This window comes from Podarcis liolepis (assembly GCF_965112155.1).
Source record: "Podarcis liolepis genome assembly, chromosome: 5".
In the NCBI taxonomy this organism is placed as follows: Eukaryota; Metazoa; Chordata; class Lepidosauria; order Squamata; family Lacertidae; genus Podarcis; species Podarcis liolepis.
This window is the reverse complement of record NC_139556.1, coordinates 96,052,305-96,068,677: the sequence shown is the minus strand read 5'-3', so window position 1 is coordinate 96,068,677 and position 16,373 is coordinate 96,052,305. Positions and strand designations below refer to the sequence as shown.

Genomic DNA, 16,373 nt, shown 5'->3' with positions numbered 1-16,373 from the left:
AACAGGGAGGAAAGGAATGGTAGAAAAAAATACAAAGGTGGCAGAAAGAAAAGTCATGTCTACTTCTGACGCTGCCTACCCGGCCCCTGTGGAAATGTGTCCCTCTTTAGAAAAAAAGGTTCCCCACCCCTCATGTAGTTAATGACAAGAAAGGAGGAGTTTTTAGTGGTTGGGGACAGAACACAAACCTTACAAATTAAAAGGGAACAGAAAGGCACGGCAGAGGAGTGAGTGGGTTTCATATCTGACTCTGGGCTAGGTTTTTTGCAGAGGTAGTATGGGTGGCTGAAGGGAAGAAAAGGGAATTACATGAGTCAGTGCTACAGAAAAGACTAACCGTCCCTCCTGACTTGAACACTGGGTGATGGTGAATAAGCATGATCTCATATGAAAGAAACACTTCAGCTCATTCATGCTCAGGCTCATTTTGCGAGAGGATGGTGGGGTGAGATGACTACTGCAGAGTGTCTGCATCGTTATCTGTCACCATAAGCAACATTTAGCAATTATCTTGCTTGCTGACTAACCAACAATGTGATTTTGAAGCATCTCTTGACAATTGGATTCAACTGCTGATCAAAGCCAGAATTCAAGATACGGATGTACTATGTTATTTAAAAAGTGTCCTTTCTGACTCTAGCTTGTTCAAATTCCACAAGTGTCTAAAAGAACATTTGATGGCTTTGGGTTCAGGCAGGTTCATGGTCTTTCCTTTCCTCTGCGTACAAACTTACGTCCAAGAGAGGACATTTTTCAACATCTGCAAGCAAAGGCCAGCATAATATCTGCAGGGCACTGTCAGTTGATGTTTTTCATTACTGTCTGCTTCATTACGCCATTTTGACAGGTAGGTAGATCTTTCATAGGAAACACTCAATCATTATTTTTAAACCAGCATATTTGCACAGAGTATCTTCATGCAATCTTGTTGTCTAGGGTCAGTCAATAAGTACATAATTTACTCACTTTTAAATCACCATGCAGTTTATTATTAGTTGGAGCTTAGTCCTTGTGAGCCCAAGTCATAGAGGTGAGTTGAGGGAAAAGTGAGAAAATACCCCTTGAGATTGTGTGTTTTTGAATAGGGCCAGGGAGAGGGGGGAGGGGAACAAACCGATTTAGAAAGAAGCAATATTTGGAGGGAAGGTGTTAAGAGTGAACAGTTGGCAACAGAAGGAGATGGCTGCTCAGTCAGCATGCACTCAAGCCATTTAGAAGTAATGACCAGCATGAATTAAGCCCATTTACAAACTACCAACCAATGAGTGCAGCTGCTGTAAGATAGGTATAATGAGCTCCCGTGCCCAAGCACCCACTTGCACCCTTGCTGCCACATTCTTTGCCAACTGAAGTTTTCAGACACACTTCAGAGGCACCCTCTATATGTTTTTATCATTCAAGACCTGCAATCTGGGATCAGAGTGCCTCTGAACCTAGAAGTTCCATTTAGCTCTTGTGGGTTAAACTTGATACAAAGGTGCCATGAGGAAATCCAGAGGCGGGGTGGAGGCTGTAAGGGAACAGCAGGGACCACCGACAGAATGTCAGTCAATCATTGGCTGGGAACATCGCATTCTGAACCAGGTGGAAGAGAAGAATGAGCTGACGCCGCCCTTGGAAGCCTGAAGCCACCAGCAGCTCCTGTTACTACGTATGCTGGTAGGGCCAGTCCTATTGGAACCCTGGGATGTTTAGTATAATTATTGTGCATTTATTTATATCACAGCTTTCCCCCATCAGGTCTCGAGGCGGCGTACATGGAGAAAAAAATTATTAAAAACAACTAAGCATTAATAGAATAAAAACATTATTGCTCTCCGAAATTACTGTTGTGCGTGTGTTTATAATGTACATATATACAAACACACTTATATATATTGATTTCCCTGTGCTTATTCATTAAGAAGAGCGAGGAAACTACTCCGGGCCCGATCCCCTCCCCCACCACCCACACGTGTCACGACCATAGAGTGGCACCGGGCGGCGGCAAGAACGCTTTTCGACAAGGGGAAACGGAAGCTCCTCTCCCCGCCACGTGACGCAGGTGCGCGCGCCGGCCAGCCCGCCCGCCTCCCTGCCTCGCGTGGAGGTCACGTGCCCAAAAGGCCGCGCCGACCGCGCGGGGGTCACCTGACCGCCTCTTTTCTTTCTCTCCCCTTCGTCCCCCAATACCAGAGCATGGCGCGATCCACGTGACGAAGGCGGGGCGGCAGCTCAATCCACCCCTCCCAATTCGCCCCACCTTCCCCCTGAGAGGCTTCAGGCGAGCCCCGCCCCCTCGGCGCCGTCCTCCCTCGCCCCGTGACCGACCCTCCTCCCTTCCTCTTGCCCCGCCCCTCCCCTCGGAGAGCGGCTCCGGAAATGGTCGTGCTGGGCTGCGCTGCGGCTGCGTCGGGCCCCGCTCCCCGGACTGAAGGAGACTGAAGGTAACCGCGGTGGGGGGAGGGGGGAAGGTGCGGCGGGGGGGGGCGCGAGAGAGAAAGCCAGAGTAGGCCGCGGTTGGCGCGGTGGGGGGGTGGGAGGAGAGAGGCGGGGCCTCGCCGGTCTCCTCCCCCTGCTGCCCCCCTCCCGCGACGAGGGCATTCCCCCCCCCTCACCCCCACCCTCTCGTCGCGCCCTGACTGGGCTCCGGCCGCCATTGCCCCCTCGCCTACCCGGCCGCCTGCCTGGCCCTCGGAGGCCTCGCCTGAGCACCACGTGGGGCGGGAGGAGGAAGGAAGGAAGGAGACGCCGGCCGGGCTAGGCCTCGTGGTCCCCGCGCCCGGTTGAAGGGCGGCTGCCAGGAGAGAGGAGAGAGACCCGGCCTCTCCCCTGTCCCTCCTCCTCCCGCTGACTAGGCTTTCTCTGGGAGCGTGGAGCCGGCCTTTGTGCTCCCGCTTCCTTCGGCCTGCGCAGGGTGCTCCTGGGCGCGTGCAGACGGCGCTTCTCTCTCGGCTTCCTCGCGTGCCTGCGAAGCGCAAGGTTACGGAAAGGGTGTTTCCGAGCAGGGGCGAAACTGGGCTTCCATTTCACCCGGGTCAAAGACCCAGTTTGGTATCTCGACGCAGGCTGTGTGTACCTCAATAGCTCCCCTCGGGGGGGGGCTTCACCCGGACCAAAAAAGCCTGGCTAGCCCCCTCGTAGCTACGCCTCTCATTCTGAGGCTCTGTCTGCTCCAACAAACCAACCTTTCTTTCACATAACGCCAGTATCTTGTTTTTAAAACGTCTCCGCACCTGGAACAGATGTGAGGTTTTTCGGTCCTGAATTCGAGCCCTTTCTCTCGCTCCCCACCCCAAATGCAGACTCCACAAGGCAGCCAAGCCTCCTGTAGGTCATGGCTGTGGTGCCTGTATTTTAATAAGCAGTAAATTTATTTTTTGCCCTGCATCTTACTCAAGCTGTGTTTTAAGAACGAGAGCTTTCCAAGCAAATATGCCCTTGGCACAGGCCAGTAGTGGGGGACAAAGGTCCACCCTCATAGCCAGCCTCCTTTCGGAGAACGCCCTGAAACTTAGAGGAGCCTTTCCTTATCTATCTAGGTACTGAGGAGGATTTTGACCCTAAAACTTGAGCCTTTATATGTGCTGCTGTTATAGGGCCTTAGTACAGGTACTAGGCCTCTCTCAAACTGCATATGAGCCCGGAAGAGAGGCCTGTGCTCTAGAAGCATAGCCAGTCTTGCATAAGTATCAGTAGGAACTCAAAACAGTGTCTTTCCAATGGGCAAACACTATAATAAACAGACCCCTCTGATGCTCAATCTGTATAATATTTATGGAGCCCAAGGCCTTTCTATGCAAGCTTCTTCAGGGTTTCTGCTATACGTACAGTTAACTCTAGATAAGTACAGTGTGAACAAAGTCTGAAGCCAGTGTGCCATGAATAAAACATGACTTCTAAATAATTTTGCACTCTGAAAGTGTTAATCAAAATTACTGAAGAAACAGAATTTCCAGCTCCACAATCAATTCTCTCCCACAAAGTATGGGGTCAACAAATCCCTTCTTCCCATGAATTGTGCACTGTTTAAGACATGAAATCACATTTTCTGAAAGGATACCTGAAACCAAAGGGGCCTTCTAGAGCTTAGTTGCAAGACAACTTTGGCATGCTAGCGCAGTACTACAATGTCTAAAGTTGAGACCAGCTGCTATCTCATATAATTCTACTTGCTGCTGAAACTATCAACCAACTCATTTCTGTACAGTTAGACCTTGTTAAAGTCCCCTCCCTGCTTATCTATAGAGCCCAGTATCTAGCACACACAGTATTTAGGGCACCATTTCCACAATTTAGAAGGAAGTGTGGAGCTTCTAAGGCCTCCAGCTACCCCTATATGCCATATTTATGATATTCGTAGCATTTGATGGAGACTGAGCTTTAATTTTATGCGACTTGAGTTTAAATAGCTTGAGGTCTTAAACCAGGTTCCATTCTTGGCCAGTAGCCATGAGACAAACGAGGTCTGTCCCAAAATGTACTGGCAGCTTGTATTTTATGAGATTATGCTCTTCTGAGGCCTGAAATTTAATATCTTCAACTAGCCCCCATCCTATTTGGACTATTAAAATACAAGACTGGACCTTTATAAGGTTCTTATACTTATAGATTATTTCATTTCCTTATGATTATTTCTCTTTGAGTTCCTTTACATCTGAGCCATTTAGACTGCATCTGGAGGGTCCGATCCTGCTTTCCATTGAATTGTAACTTTGTCCCTGACAAATATTTTAACACCCTCCTCTCTTTCTTTCCACAATAGTTTTGTTGGTATCACTTATTAAAACTTTTCCTTATAGAGTTCAAGGTAGTTACGGGGTGTCCTTGGATTTACCACTGTGCCTTTTTGGTAGTTTAATCCATAATCTAGCTCGTTTCTGAACTCTGTAAAGTAACATGGATTAAAATAACTTCATTAATGAACCTGAATAAAAGGGAGGTGAAAGCTGCATAACCTGAAGATCTTCTGGCACATAAGCTTTTGTTCTCCTTAGTACATATAGGCAGGAATCAATTGTTTTGGTACATGCTTGTGACATTCCAGTCTCCTATTGTGCATGTATAGGACTGAATGTCCCCAGACAGAATACCTTTATCGAGAGGACCAGTCACCTCCTGGATGTTTTGGACTACAGTGATGTTTGCCCATGTTGGAGAAGGCTGATATTATGCAACAAAACAGCCACTCCTCTGAAATGCGCCTGCCCCATATAAGGCTGTGATGTGCCTGCTGATTGTATATACATTTCCTTGGAAGTAAAACCCATTGGGCTCAGTAATTTACTTACAAGGCCTGCCTGCCATCCTCTGTAGAGGTTTACAATGTGGTGGTGTATTTAGATTCCTGAATCCTGTACCCCGCTCCATATGCTTTGAAACGGGCTCAGATCTGCCGATAACTGCGATCCCCCTCCCCGACCGCCTCCGGAGTTTCCAGCCCCAGTATACGACCTCATAAAATGTGGCACTCCTCTCACCCCACCCCGCGTTTGAAACCTGCAAGGCTCTCGACCCCGCATAACCTGTGGTATCTAAGTACTGTTGTGCTTCGTATGCAGTGTTTTGGTTCATTTGGCATAGGTAAACACCCCGTTCAGTTCCGAATGGTCCTGCCGTAAGTGCATAGGGCCTGCGGGGTCTGGGAAATGTAGATCTTCACTCTTGCATCCAAACATATTAGGGGTGCTGTGGGTGGGTGCACGCCTTAACGGGGCTCATCGGCGCAGCAGCTGCCCGCTTTTAGGCGAAGCCGGGAAGCTTAGGATCGCCCCGTTCTGTAGTGGTATTGGGGCGTGGGTGCACCCTCCTCTAAAATTCCAAGCAGCCGCACCCGGTAGGGTCTCCCCTTCCGTGGCCTCTGCGCACGTGGGAACGGGGCGGAATCCGGGCGATGGCTGCTCTGCAGCTGCGCGCCCACATCTGCGGAGCACTCGCCGCGCGCAGGGACCCTGCGGCGCCGGATCGGCCTTTCCCACCCCGCTTGTAGGCCCGAAGCCCGCCCGGTGCCTGCATCCCGCTGGGCCCACGTGTTCGCCTCTTCCTTCCTTCCTTGCTCACTTCGTCCTGCCCTAGGCCGTCGTCGGGGCTGGCCCTGCTGCGGCTCCACCTCCTCCGCTCCCTCCACCTCCTCCCTCGCTGGCTGTGGCTGCTACCGCGCCGGTGCTTGGCGTCCGCCTCCGAGAACCGGGCCAGCCCCACGTGCTTGCGGCGCAACTCGGGTACGGTCGGAAGCGGCGGCGGTGCGGGGACGGGGCCCGGCCGCGCTACGCCCGCCTGCCTTTCTCGCCGCCCGCCGCGGGCGCTCTTGCGGCCAGCGCGCAGGGCGCCCGGCAGTCGCCACCGCGTGGGCCGCAGCTCCCTCCCTCCCCTGCGGGGCCGCCCGGCTAGGACACGTGTCCTTGGAGCAGGCGGGCCGGGGCCTGGCTTCCTGCTTGCCATCCTGGCCGGCGCGACGCGCGGGGGAACCTCGGAGGGGAAGAAACGCCACCCTCCACCCCCGGAGGAGGAAGGTCTCGAGGTTTGGGGTTCTCTTTTTTTGCGCCCATGTGCCACCGGCCGAGGTGCGTCCGGGTCCTTTCTCTCTCCAACCCCCGACCCAAATTCCCTTTATCCCTCGCTTTCCGGTTGCGGCTGGGTTTGGGGCTTTGCAGAGCAGGAGAGAGTGGGAAAGGGCTTGGGGTGGTGGGGGATCTTAGTGCTTTGTATTGAAGGCACCCCCTTCTCTGAAATATTGCCTGGCCCGCCCTTATTCGCCGGCTGCTGCCCTTTCCCCAATGGATGGCTCTTCATGCTTGCCTTCCAGCCCTTTGTACAAAATAAAATAAATGCGGAGGGTAAATAAACCTTTGCATCTCCTTTGTCTTGTGCCCTCTGTTAGTTTTTGCGTGTGTTCCCCCCTCCCCACGCCCGCGCACATTGGTTGTGCCTTGTTTTCCCCAAACATATGTTAGTCCTCTTACCGCCCAGAACAGACGTTAAAAATTACTCAGCAATTTCTTAAGCAACCCAATTTTACTTGTGCACATCTAAACTTTCAGATTTTGTTGTGTTGAGTTGTTGGGTTTTTATTTTGAAAACAACAACAACCCATATTAATCTGTTTGTTCAGTCCCTGAAAGGCTGCCACTTGTTTGCGCATTTTCCTTTTAGGAAGGCGGCTTGCTGTCATGGTGGGCTTGGATGGTGATTAAAGGAGATCTTACTGTGTGGAGTAACACCAACTGTCTCTGAAAGTGTGGGAGAGGGAGGACATCTTGAACCTCGATTGCACATTTCCTGGTTTTATGTAGTTTGCCCTACAGGGGAGGGTGGAAGGCTTGTATCGTAACAGTCCACGTTCGCATTTCGTGCTAAACAGCGTTTCATTGGGTTGCTTCTGGCAATGGTGGTGGGTGGAATTCTCTGCTATTTTGTCTGGGAGTGTGTTTGTGTTAAGTGAAAGGGTGAGGGGAGTCAGGGAATAAGGGTGCTCAGTTCACATTGGAAGACTTGCTTCACTTTTCTGCATAGTTGAGTGTGGGACCTTCTGTAATGGAGGAATACTGTGGCTCTTCTTCTTTATAATTGCAGAACACAAGGGTGTGTCCCTCAAAAGTAGGGCTAGGAAAATATTTCAAATTCCTAAGCTCTAGAATAAAAAATAAAAATAAAAAAATAGGAGCCACCTCTGCCCAGGAGCAGGAAGTGTCAAAATGCAGAGGAACTACCACCATGTTTCCCCACCCTATCACTGGGCAAATGTGAGAATCACAAGTCAAACTGAGGGGTTTCCTACTTTGATGCCTCCATTGTACTTCTGGGGCTATACTGTGGGGCAGCTGCTGGCCTTGTCCTCTGGGAAGCAGTTTCCCCTCTATCCAAAGCGGTTTCCCCTTGTTGTCTAGCATGTTACATGTCCCCTGTGCTTATCTTCTTTCACTGTTGGCATTTGCAAGTGGTTACAGGATTAAGCTGTGACCCATGAAGGTCCTGGTTCAAATCTCCCTCTGCACAATCTTAAAGGCACAGGATGCCTTTCTGAAGGCAGGTCTGTATCAGTGCTTGGATGGAGGGCCACCTGAAAGTCCCTCATCTACCCTATTCCATGATGGACGAAAGGCAGAATATGAATGTAATACATAGTCGCTTGCAGGGGAGGCCTTTGTCAAGCCTCAGACATTTGTGGATAATGCTAACCTACCTTACATTGTTGCTATTTTTGAAAAATACTGAGATAAAATGTGGAAAGGTGCTACATAAATACTAAATATTATTGTTTTCATTACGCAGTTTAGGAGCTGAGGCTGAGAGTGTGACTTCCCCAAGGCCATTTGGTGAGTTTGTGGCCAAGCTGGGTTTTCAGCCCAGGTCTTCTGAATCCAAGGATACAAGTTTGTTCATTTTAACCATGCTACCTTTAATTCATCCGAGATAAAGATTTGTAATGGACAGTAGCTTCTGTGTAGAGAATTGTATGTACCCCGGCACATAGTGGTGTGTGTGTGTGTTAAATGGTCAAGTTTTGTTTTTTATTGAATCTGAATGCAGCAAAAAGCCTGAATTGGTCAGTCTGTATACTGGTGGAGTACACAACTGCTCATTGCATGCAGTGATATCTGTAGAATTCCCTATACAGAAGTCCTAAAACACCCTTAAGCAGTTCAGAAGAGCAGTTTATATTCTCAAGACTTTCCCTTTCACCCAGAAAGGTCCTCCCTCAATTAACTTCCCTCAGAAATGGTGCCTGTTGCACTCTGTTCCATGTTCACTTCCTGTCACAGAGAAGAAGGAACAAAGTTCTGCCTTCAGGAGCAGTGTAAGGAAGGGACTAATGACAGGGTGGAGGTGCAAAATGCTTCCTCTTTCCCGTCATCTGGAGAGAATCCTGCCTTTCCAGGTTTCTTTTATCTTCCCAAATCCCTTGTTGGAGAAAGCATTTCAGGAAACGATGATACTGCCACAGGCAAGAGGCACAAGAGCGCTCCCTTGTAATTTTTGTTAATCTGGAATATTAACTTTAGCTACCTTGAGAAGTTGTGAAGCGTTGAGAGTAGAAGTGTGAGCCAGGAAGTCCGAGATTCAAAACTTACACAAGCCAGTATTAGCCTCCCCTCAACCCCAAATGAGTGAACGATCTTCAAATCCAGCATTTTGTTCTCACCCTGGCCAACTGGATTCTTCCAGTGCCTACAAGTTTGACAGCCTTGAGTGTTCAGATGCAGGTTTCATATAGCAATGATAACTAATAGCCAGAGATAGGCCCATCCTCCCTTAATTTGTGCCGTCCTCTTGATTGTATATCTGCAATTTGCGGTGTGATAACTAACCTAACAGTTGCCAGGGTCACTTAAGGTAATGTATGAGAAGTGCCTAGATGTTTTTACATCAGTGCAGATAAAACAAGCAGCTTGAGGTTTCATATCTGCAGTCACCAGAACACAACAATACTCCTAGATCCTTGTTTTGCCCATAAACATTCTTTGAAAGGATGGGAGAATATCTGCTTTTGCTGGGAAAACAACAGCACAGTTGACAGAGTAACTGAACTGCATTAAATGAACACGAGGACAGAGTATTGCTTTGGGATTCCCATACCATCATTCCCTTTTGAAATGGGGATCTAGGGGAAAGGACTTAGATGTTAGGAGATGGGACCTAAGTCTGTTTAGATCTGGAGCAGGCTGCTTTTTGGAATGCTTTTGTCGAAGGCCAGTTGGGCATCTGCTGAGAAGTTGCATAAAAGGGCACCCTCTTGTTATACTTTCGTTAAGTGACGGAAGATATGAAAGGTTTAAGAATAATGGGTTGGAATCGTTGAATTGTAGAGTTGGAAGGGACTCCAAGGGTCATCTAGTCCAATCCCCCCTGCAGTGTAGGCATCTCAACTTGTTCATATGTGACAAATGGCCATCCAACCTCTCCTTAAAATCCTCCCAAGGAAGGAGAGTCCACCACCTCTCATGAGAGTCTGTTCCACTCTCAGACAGCTCTCACTCAGAGAGTTCTTCCTGAAGTTTAGTCAGAATCTCCTTTCTTGTAACTTGAAGCCATTGGTTTGGGTCCTACCTTCTGGAGCAGGAGAAAACAAGCTTGCTCCATCTTCCATGTGACAGCCTTTTAGATATTTGAAGATGGCTATCATATCACCTCTCAGTCTCTTCGACACCCAGAATATGTGTGTGACTTCTGGTTTTGGTTGTAAGCAGCACTTAGACTTAGCATTAGAGAGTGCAATACCACAACTCTTAAGGACTAAGTCATGCCCCTCCAGAATTAGGCAAAAATTTGTTGCTCCCTTAACAGGATTTACAAGCGAACAACGAAGGAGCAAAATAAGCAGGGTGCCTGTCCAGACATCGCAAGAACCCAAGGTAAATTGTTTCTTCCTGCCTTGTTTCTCTCAGTGGCAGCAGGGCACCATGCTGCTCATTCTCAATAAAGCACAGTAAGCTAGGAGCCCTTCCCTATCATGATGTGGTTGATCAAAAGTTTTAAGTTGGAGGCGTCAAAGGAAAGGGAGACAAGCAAGGTCTGAAAAGGAACAGTGGGGAGCACATTTGATTAAATGTGCTTGGGCTTTATTTTTGTTAGGATAGGAGTTATGGTGTTAACCCAGCTTTCTCCAACTTGTTGCCTTGTAGAGGTTTTGAACTGCAGCTCCCATCTGCTCCTGATAGCAGTGCACGTATCTCATATCTTACGCAGGGTTTAGGTTCTGGGGGTCCATGTATATAAATGCGTACTGCCAGGAATTTCCGGAACCAGGCTCCCTGCATGGTGGAGGACCTCTTGCCCAACTTCAGGAAATAGGCGGAAAGGGCTCTGGCAGTGTCCCAGAGCCCTTCCGTGGCCGCTTTGTTGTGAGGGTTTTGGCAGGATCCTAGAATCCTCCCACCTCCTTCTCAAAGCCTAGTAAGTGCTTGCCCAGCTTTGGGGAGGAGGCATCTAGAACCATGCCAGAGACGTTGCACCACCTCCCCAAAGTCTGGAGCTTCCCTTTGCTGGTGAGGGCTCTGGGCTGCCTGGTAAGCCCGTAATGGTGGGCAGGGAATAAATAAAATGAAGAATGGGTTTCCTCTGCTCTCCATTTTATTTTTAATTTCCCCCACCCACACAAAGCTGTGAACACAAGTAAAATAATGTAAGATTGTGAGTTACCTGTAGTCCTAAATATCTGGAGCACTCCAGGCTAAGGAAGGCTGTGTTAAGCAGTTGGCTTCAATGGAGAAAGGTATTTCTTTGAGAGGAGATTTGTAGGAAGATAGACTAGTCAGGGCAGTTGCAGTGCCTGCCTGAGCACCTGTGGAAGAAGTTTTATTGAACCAGTGAATAGGAAGCTGCTGTAAGCAGCCACAGAACAAAGAGTACAATTCCTGCTTTGTCAAATGCTACTTACGAAGTCGTGGGCATCTTGCATTCTCCATCGGCCGTTTTCCATTTGTGGCATGTTCACCCACAAATGGAAATTCTGCAGTTGGATTAATTTCTGCAGCCTCGTTTCCTAAACTCCTATTATACCTGTTCCTTATTGCCCATTTTCAGTGCTTTGAGGCAGAACTCTCAACATGCCAACCCCACGTTAACCTACATTGCATGGGTTGCAACGCATGTAAGTGAAGCAAGATTGAATTTGCTGTCTGCTCGGTTTTAGCACAGCCCAGATGAGCCAAGCAAGTGAGCTAATTCAGTGTTCCCATGCAGCATCCTTGGGCAGCTGGCATGGGCCCCAGGGCCCTGGCATGACCTGTCACCCTTAACGTCCCCAGGGACCCTCTTAATGCTTCCCCTTTGTGTTCTATACTGGTGACCACCATGTAAAATCCTTGGAATGGCCTGGAGTAATTCTAAATCAAGAGCATCATGAAAAATTAAAATGGTGGCAGCCTGGTGACAAATCAAAAGGGTGCCATCCCAGGTAGGCCTGGCAGGAGGTGTTTATCAGAGGGCACCCTGTAACAAATTATTCCCAAAATAAAACTTTCACTAGGGTGGAGGGGTTGAGAAGGAAGCCATGCCATATCTCCTGAGCATTTGCAGTGCATTGGTGTCAATCCTCAATAGATGGGTTGCTTGCTGTTTCTTACAGATCCTGGTGAAGCCAATTGCCCTGGACATCACAGTCCCCACCCCTTCCAAAACCTAAGTCGTTTCTGAGGGAGCATCAAGACCTTCTGTCCGTCCTTGCTGTTAAAGATGGAATTCATTTTCTTGCTCCCCTCAGAAACCTCCCCAAGTTTCGGGGTGGGCGTTGCAAGCTCTTGCACCACTACAGGCCTCCTTAGTGTGCTTTAGGTCATGTACTGTTCTCTCTGAGCCCCACTTTCCACCCGAGACTTCTTGCTTGTGCACCTGAAAATGTAGAACACTAGTGTAGCAGATGTGTTTCTTCCACATGTTTATTGGGTGCCTGAGAGCTGTGTAACATGGTGATGATATGATGATATTTATTTATTTATTTATTTATTTATTTATACCACACCCATCTGGCTGGGTTTCCCCAGCCACTCTCAATAACCCTGAGAAAGGAATTCAAAGTGAGGAAAGATCAGAGAAATGTGCCCCTCTTTTTTATTTTTAAAAGGGAGGAGTCTGTATCACTGTTCCTAAACTTTTATGTTGACTGTGCTCTACCACCTTCATAGAGCCTTGCTCTCAGTTTCTGAAAACATAAGTGGGAAATTCCCATACCATTTTACTGAAAATAGCCTTTTCTCCTGGGGATCATAGTTCTGTCCATTGAAGCATAAAGACAAGCCCCCCGGAGCAAGATCAGAGATGCCTTGCACCACTTCCCTTCGATCGGCAAGTACTGATCATGATATATCAAGGTGAATTTTGGAACCTCACAGTTCATTTGGCAGAAGAAGATTCTGATGTGCCTGTCACCCATGCCCGCCCCCAAATGGGGTGTCGTTTGTGATGGCTGGTGACCTAGTCCATGCAGACTGACCTGCTTTTGATTTCACAAGTTTGGGAGCATTTGGGCAGCCTAAGGTCAGAGTGGCTATTGATTTTTGCCAGTGAAATAACCAGTGCCACTGTGGTCTCTTCCCAGAGGTGCTTGCATCATCATTGGACCCCAACTCTGACAAACAGGTCGGGGAAGTTTCCTTTTCCCGCATGTGGGTGTTGTCTCACTTGCTGCTTTGCTTTGGTTGGCAATTGTAAAAGTTTAGAATTTGGAAAAGGTGTTTTGCATTCAGCACCTCAGCAATTTTGCGGCAATCCTGCCAAGGTAGGCCAGAATTACTACCAATGCGTGGCTGATGGGAGGACTTGCAGAAAACGCAACAAATTCCTGGCACGGGTGTGATTTGGATCTGGTGGCAATAAGGTCCGCTGCTGCTTGGTCCCTGTGCTGCCCTTGCAGGGAAGGGCCAGCATCTGGAGACAGAAGAGGGGGAATCAGAGAATTGTAGAAGGCACCATGAGGGTCATCTAGTCCAACCCCCTGCAATGCCCAACGTGAGGCTCAAACCCACAACCCTGAGATTAAAGGGTCTCATGCTTGTGCCCTACTGACTGAGCTATTGCTGGTCTTAATTGGACAGGAAGAGCCAGGATGTTGACAAGGAATAAAAAGGGGGGATGTGGCAAGTAGAGTTCTTAATTCCAAAGCTTGTTAGGAAGGAGGTGAGCTCCAGTCATCTCCAGTCATGGGTGTGGTGAAGCTGTGAAAAGCATTCACAGCTGAAAAAGGGGGCTGGGGAGGGAATGGTTATTTGCTCCTCCCATTTGTTCCTTGATGTGCTAATGGACCCTGGAGCACAAGGGAGCTGCCTCTCTTAAGTCTCCGCCTCCCTGCTTTGGCACTCTTTAACCTTTGAGGTGTTTGTTTAATGGGCTTGGCCATGCTAATCGATATGCCAGCAGACCTTGAGTGGCTGAAGTCTTGGGTGCTTGTGAATTCGCCAGCAGCCAGCTGGCCGGCTTTTGTGGGGAGCAGTGCGTCTTTTCCTTCCAATACAGGAGAGAGGAGGACCCACTGCTTGGGGTAGCAGTTGGGTCAAAGTCCTGGAATAGCTCCCTTCAAAAATATGACCTGCGTATCCCTTTGACGGCAGTGATCTTTGTGGATTGGTGCTAACACCTTAATGGTTACCCTTGGTGATGGTAGCGGAGCCTTTTCTTCTCCTCCCAACCCTGCAATATTTTGGACAACTTTTTCCATTTATATCATGCCCTTCCTTCAAAGGATATCAGGGCTGCAAACACAGCAGCGATAAAACAGTTAAAAAATAAAAGCATAGTTGAAAACGGTCGCCTAATCTCACAGCTGATAATTTCAGGGTTGCTGGGAATGTTATCTTTTAGCCATTAAATGCCTAAGTAGACTGGAGCGCTTTAAAATTCCTCCTAGATGTGACTAATAAGGAATACCTACACACCTCACCAGGAAGGGCACTCCCCAAATGGAGAAGTGCCACCGAGAAGGCCCTGTCAATGCCAACCGCATGCCACCACCAAGTTGGCTTCCCCTGCCAAGTGTAGGGCCCCAAAGTGGGTGATACTGGGGCAGCCGCTCTTTAAAGAACTTGAGTCCAAAACCTTTTAGTGCTAACACGGTAGCTCACTGGTAGACAGTGGAGGACTGTTGGCAAGGGATCCCAACAGGTTGGACCACTTGCCAACCTGGCAGTCACACTCTATGCTGGCTGCAGTCTCTGGACGTGGGGCAGCCCCATATAGAGTGCAATGCAGTGGTTCAGGTGGGAGGTCACCTGAGATTGGGCTGGTGCAGGAATTTCCATAGCTGGTGAATCAACCTAAGCTGGGCATAAGCACTCCTAGCCACAGAAGCCACTTGAGACTCCAGTAACATGTTGGAATCCATGAGTTCTCCCAGGCTACAAACCTGTTCCTTCAGGGTTGTGCAACTCCTCTCATAACTGGTTGCCTACCTAATTCCAGGACACAGGAACCACCCACCCACAGAACCTCCATCTTCTCGGGTTTCTCCCAGACACAGGTCCCGATGTCCTCACTTTCGAAAATGTATTTAGTGTACTGTCTCTTGCCGCTCCTGAGTTTTTTGCCTTGCACCCTTCCATATGGAGCTTGAGTTCTCTAGACCTGAGATGTATTAAGCAGGGACTCAGTGTGGTTGCAACCCAAACTTTGGAATACCTTAAGATAAGCTAATGAAGAACCGTGATTGCAGAGTTGCTGAGTTAGGAGGCACCACAAGGATCATGTGGTCCAACCCTCTGCAATGCAGGAATCTTTTTGTGCAATGTGGGGCTCAAACCCAGCACCCTGAGACTAAGAGTCTCGTTCTTTATTGACTGAGCTACCTTTCCCACCTTCCCCAAACTCCCCTTCTTGGCCCTGTTTGAGAAGCATTGGCCCATTCGATGGGACCAAAGAAAGAAGTGGTGACTGGCCATTGGGGAGAAAAGCAGCATTGTTGTCAATGCTTCAATTGCGGCTTGGGCTGTAGTTCTGTGCATGTGTGCAGTGTGTGGTGCTGTCTGTTTCATGCATTCTGTGTTGGGTTCAGGCCTAAAGCAGGCAATGTTGATTCTGCTGTTGGCTTGTCCCTTTGTGTGTGTGTGTGTAAGTGTAAGAGGGGAGGTCTTCTGTCTCATGTGAAGAGAGTTTGCCTCTGTAAGGCATCGGGTTCTCAGGTTTTCTGTAGGAATTTGAGCATGGGAATGTGGCTTTCAGTCTTTCCTTGTGCATATAATAATAATAATAATAATAATAATAATAATAATAATAATAATAATATGTTGCCCATCTGACTGCGTTGTCCCAGCCAATGTGAACAGATTCCAACAAATCAAAACATCAAACACAGTAAAAACTTCCCTATACAGTGGTACCTCGATTTAAGAACAGCCCTGTTTACGAACTATTCAGTTTACAAACTGCGCAAAACCAGAAGTCCTTTCTTAAACCAAAATCATTCTTAAACCGAGGCGCACTTTCCCTAATGAGGCCTCCTGCCGCCGGTGCTCTTCCACCGTTCATATTCCGTTCTTAGACTGAGGTAAAGTTTGCAAACTGGGACACCACTTCTGGTTTTGCGGAGTTTCCATAGGGAGGGCACCACTGCCGAGAAGGCCCTCTGCCTGGTTCCCTGTAACCTCACTTCTTGCAGTGAGGGGACTGCCAGAAGGCCCTCTGAGGTGGATCTCAGTGTGATTCTGGGCTGAACAATGGGGTTGGAAGTATACAAGGCCAAGGCCATTTAGGGCTTTAAAGGTCAGCACCAATACTTTGAATTTTGCTCAGAAACATACTGGGAGCCAGTGTAGATCTTTCAAGCTGGTGTTATATGGTCCCAGCGCATGTTCCTAGTCACCAGTCTAGCTGTCGCATTCTTGATTAGTTGTAGTTTCCAAATCGTCTGCAAGGGTAGCCCTGCATAGAGTGCATTGCAGTAGTCCAAACAAGGGATAGTCAGAGCA

The 16,373-nt window shown here is 48.6% G+C and overlaps 1 protein-coding gene across 34 annotated transcripts in view; it reads left to right on the top strand.

The window, feature by feature from the left end:
- Nucleotides 1-2,081: 2,081 nt before the first annotated feature.
- The window catches only part of EIF4G1 (eukaryotic translation initiation factor 4 gamma 1), a 77,437-nt gene continuing 63,145 nt past the window's right edge, over nt 2,082-16,373 (top strand). For 8 of the 34 annotated variants that reach the window (XM_083503793.1, XM_083503800.1, XM_083503788.1 and 5 more), the window contains exon 1: nt 2,272-2,426. The gene's annotated coding sequence lies outside the window, so the exon portion shown is untranslated. Of the gene's footprint in view, nt 2,427-6,100; nt 6,201-6,290; nt 6,543-8,250; nt 8,295-10,263; nt 10,332-11,502; nt 11,570-16,373 lie in introns of those variants that run through there. The other 26 variants (XM_083503789.1, XM_083503808.1, XM_083503781.1 and 23 more) reach the window with 18 other exon arrangements.